Here is a 5,138-nt window from a genome sequence, read left to right as displayed (position 1 = left end):
CTTCAAGCATGATTTGTTTTATTGAATAATTACCATATATGATAAATCTGAATCACAGTACATTTGAATCTGGAAAGATCTTCTGCTTGGGCATAATGTCATTTTTGAACTATTGATCTGATTATTGAGCGTTAAAAATCTGTTGAGAACAAATAAGTTAAAATCTGATGATCATATTCAGAATTTCTTCTTTTAAATATACAAAAACCACCCCTTTTTAAACATTTCCCCCAGCATATTCCAGTGTCAGAAGTAGTTCATTTGGCTAATTTCAGTGGCAAGATTGTGTATGCAAAATTTGTTATCTGTAGATAATCAGGAATTCTGTCAGACAAACACACCCACAAACTCTTCAACATATATAATGGATGCAGCTTTATTTTTACTTGGCAAAAACTCAGTGAGATACTAACACTCCAACAAAAACATTGATCTTAGGACTCGACACCGACTCACTCCACGGCACACTTTACCTTTACAATAAGTTCATTTGCATTACAAATACCTTTAAATGAAAATGCATTATAAAGAACTTGAAATTTAGTCATTTATTTATTTTGATTCAGAAGCCCACAGTGTGAGGCTGTAAGCAGTAGCTTACAATATCGGACCTCTGAAAAGTATACAGTGTACTGTGCTTGATTGGCCAGCAAACTCGCCTGACCTGATCCCATAGAGAATCTATGGGGCATTGCCGAGAGAAGGATGAGAGACATGAGACCAAACAATGCAGAATTGCTGAAGGCCGCTAATGAAGCATCCTGGTCTTCCATAACACCTCATCAGTGCCACAGGCTGATAGCATCCATGCCACGCCGCATTGAGGCAGTAATTGCTGCAAAAGGGGCCCAAACCAAGTACTGAATGCATATGCATGCTTATACTTTTCAGAGGTCCGATATTGTTCTATTCTTCAATCCTTGTCTTCTTGGTTCCATGTAATATTCTAATTTTCTGAGACTGTGGATTTGGGGTTTTCATGAGCTGTATGCCATGATCATCACAATTATAACAAATTAAGGCTTGACTTATCTCGCTTTGCATGTAATGCGTCTGTCTCATATATCAGTTTCACCTTTTAATTTGCATTACTGAAATTAATGGACTTTTGCACGATATTCTAATTTTCCGAGTTTCACCTGTATAACTTTCTAGCCCTCATGCTTGCCAAGAGATGTGCCACGAGGGCGATGTCTGATGAGCTTTCAGGACCTGGGTGCTTTCCAGATTACACCCTGCAATGCGGATCTCGGAAGTGTGCTTCCACACTTCCTGTGTTGTGACAACGCAGTGCCTATGGGGACAGCAGGGTGCCGTTCACATTGCCAATGCCTTGTTTCGAATTGAATCGCTGCGATTTAGTGCTATGACATCATGTTTTTTGGGGTTGTTAGTTTCCGCGAGACTGCTCCCCCTGCTGTTTACGTTTTGAAAGCGATTTGCCTGAACAGAGGTATTTTCTGCTGTTGAGCGGCTAATCTGGAAAGCACCCTGGAGACGTTAAATGCAGTTTTTGGATAGTCTAAGGATGGTGCTTCAGTGAAGCTTTTTTTGCTTCTCCCTGCTAATGCAAAGTAGTAAACATGCTCCCCAAAAGGCATGCAAATCACTAGCATAGTGATATATGTGGTGGCCTCTGGCTAGATTTTTTGGGCGTATCCCACCGCCACTAAATTCCGCCTACTTGCCTGCCTGCCCGCCCTCCTCTCTCTCTCCCTCCACAGCCACCACAGCCTGCCTGCCTCTCTCCCTGTCTTCCTCTCACCTGGCATGCTGTTTAATGACAGCATCATTAGCCTGTGCACTGGTCCTTTGTTGCCACTAGCAACAAGGGAAAAGACAGGTGGGCAGGCAAATGAGCCGCTGTGGTGCTGTGTGGCTCCCTCTCCCTTCTCCAATGGGCAGCCTGTGATTACCTCAATTTTTGCCAACCCATGACTAGTTCTCGGAGCAGGCACAGGTCTGGGATCCTGGATAGATGATCCTCCTACCTAGCTTTTGATTGTGTGAATGGGCCCAATATTATATTGGCACAGTCATGCTAGTATAGTTACGATGAGTGTTGTCAACATTCTGCCATTATCAGTCCTGAACATTCTATTGCTTAGAAAGTCAAAGGTTCTCCACCCAAGAAACACCACCTGAAATCATGCATATATCAGCTAGGGGACAAGAAACACCACTCTTCCAAATTAAGTGCTAATCCGTCACACAACGGCTGAGATACAGCAGTTTAAGTTGTTTAACTCCTAAAAAATGGTTTCAAAGTGTTGGCAATGTTTTTTCACCACAACAGATAATATATATATTTAAATGTTTTATGTCTTTTTAGCATCCCCCAAACATTCAGGTCTATATGGGACTAGTGCCTTTGGCTGGTTTGAAAAACATCAGTCTAGTGATATTTGAGTAATTACTGCCGGTTCAAATCCCCACTGGTACTATATCGGGCAGCAGCGATATAGGAAGATGCTGAAAGGCATCATCTCATACTGAGCGGGAGATGGCAATGGGAAACTCCTCCTGTATTCTACCAAAGAAAACCACAGGGCTCTGTGGGTGCCAGGAGTCGAAACTGACTTGACAGTACACTTTACCTTACTTTTCAAAATCCCCACAATAACGGGAAAAATAATTAAGGGAAAGTTAGCTAAGAACATAACTGAGTTTGCCCACTGAGAATTCTGAAGCCAAAGTTGGGAGGGGCAAGTCCTGGCAATTTCTAGTAAGTGACGTCCTGGTTCTGAACATAGATACTTGATAAGGACAGTCTATGAGCACCCTGGCTCTTGTATAGTTGAACAACCAGTCCTCCCTTCCTTTTCCTTTCATGGGCATTTGTTTTCTCCCTCTGTCCCCTTTCACTCATCCCCACCAAAGGGGGGAAGCAGAGGTCCTCAGCAAAGCTTGGAATAAATTACTAGAAAGTAAGTACATTGATTCCACTGGAGCTTACTTCTGAGTAAACACACATAAGAATCAGGACCAGAATCGATCCTAGGCAAAATATGGGTTCTCTGTTTTTCCATTCCTCCTGTTTGTAGTCAGTCTGTGTGATCTGATTAGATGGTCCACTGTTTCATCTGCTTCTTTACAAAGGTGGCATTTGCTGTTTGTTGTTGATTTGTCTACTTTTGCTCTTATTGCATTTGTTCTTAGTGCCTGTTCTTTTGCAGCCAATATTAAACCCGATGATGATGATGATGAAGATGATGATGAATTCAATTTCTATACCGCCCTTCCAAAAATGACTCAGGGCGGTTTATACAGAGAAATCAGAAATAATGCTAGTCAAGTCATTTCCCTGCTGCACCACTAGGTGGCTTCTATTAGAAAGAAGTAAACTCCAATAAAGTCAGTGGGTCTTGCTTCCATCTAATGAGGGAACAGTTAAACAATCCTTGAAAAATGGTATTGGGGAAGGGGAGAATAAAGGAAAGGTCCTTTTTAAAATGTGAGTGGGGAACAATGTTAAAATCCTGTGAAGTAAACCCCCAGCACACAGACTGTTCTCAAAGAATCTGACATTAGCCAAAGCATCCTACAAGGTATAAGATCTGTTAGTATATTTAAAACAAAAACGCCAGTAATCCCTCCTCTCCTGGAGAGAAGGTTGTCAGCCAGAAGATAATTTCATTTATCAATGGAGTATATTTATTTCTTATTAGAATGATAAAAATGAAGATAATATGCAACATTTTACACTTTTAGGAAACACTGGAAATAAAATTAAATCCCATCTTCGTTATTATTTACTTACAGGCAGTGATTTTATTTTTAACCTAGGAATTCGGTTGCTTGCTAAATGCATGTGTAATGTCAATGTATAACTGGATTGATCTTTATTTTTTGGCATTTTCCTGCTTTGGGATTTGTTTTTGTTTGTTTTTTCTTTTGCTTATTGGGAAATTGTGTATGATTAGTTATGTTAGAATTATTTAATTAAAAAGTTGATTTTAAAAGAAGTGCACGTAAATGGTGCTCAGCAGTAGAGCACCTGCTTTGGTGCGTAAATAGATGTTATCTGGAATTGACATCCTGTTCGGGACATTCCCCAATGCCATCCCCTTCCCACCACCACACCCAATCCATGTTAGGTTGAAGAGCAAATATCTTTCTCTGCCCCATGACGGCACATTAACCTGTCCAGAGAACTCCTCACTGGCTCCCACAACCTGGGAAACCTTCTTCATGCCAGGGACAGAACTGCAACTCAAGTGAATGTGCTCCATCTGGATTTCGAGAGGGCATGTCTGCAGAAAACCCCTGCTAACTGAGCAAAGAGACACTTTTTAAAGTGGTGATTCTCTTATATTTAGCAGGGGAGAGCAACTGGCCCTATCCATCCCCAGCACAGCATCCCTCCAGTGGCTGTTGCTGGTATCTGCCTTATGTATCTTGTAGATTGTGAGCCCTTTGGGGACAGGGGACCATCTTCTTGATGTATTATTTATTTTTCTATGTAAACCGCTTTGCGAACTTTGGTTGAAGAACAGCATATAAATATCCGTAGTGGGGGAAGAAGAAGAAGAAGAAGAAGAAGAAGAAGAAGAAGAAGAAGAAGAAGAAGAAGAAGAAGAAGAAGAAGAAGAAGAAGAAGAAGAAGAAGATCATCCAGTATTTGTCCCGTCTTGGAAAAAATTGGAAGCAAGCTTTCACACCTCCTTGCGGGTGGCCCCTTTGGTGCACCTCCCGCTGGACTGAGTGTGCTCTTCCGAGCAAAGAGAGGTCAGAAATCAAAGCAGTTTGCTCTTCTGTGATGCTTTTGCATAAGGATTCTTTCGCTCCGGACTGCACAATGTCAGCCCTCCTGCAGATGTTGGACTACAACCCCCATAATCCCTGGCTATTGGCCACTGTGGCTGCAGATTATGGGAGTTGTAAAGCAGCTGGAGGTCTGAGGTTGTCCAGCCGTGTTCTAGAAGTTTCCTGCATGGAGTAGGGGGTGGTCTAGAAGACCTCCATGGTCCCTTCCAACTCTAAAATTCTGTGATTCTATTATTCTTTCTTTGCACGCTATGATGAATATAGACACAAAGGGAAGTGGGGTTGAGCCTGTTGTCCTAATACATAATCAGCAATTGTAATAATAATACTTGTCCTCTGTTACCATACAGTGTAGTTCCCAGGAAGCCAAT

This window comes from Hemicordylus capensis, chromosome 7, assembly GCF_027244095.1.
Source record: "Hemicordylus capensis ecotype Gifberg chromosome 7, rHemCap1.1.pri, whole genome shotgun sequence".
Lineage (NCBI taxonomy): Eukaryota > Metazoa > Chordata > Lepidosauria > Squamata > Cordylidae > Hemicordylus > Hemicordylus capensis.
The sequence above is the reverse complement of the archived record's forward strand: the minus strand, read 5'-3'. Positions refer to the sequence as shown.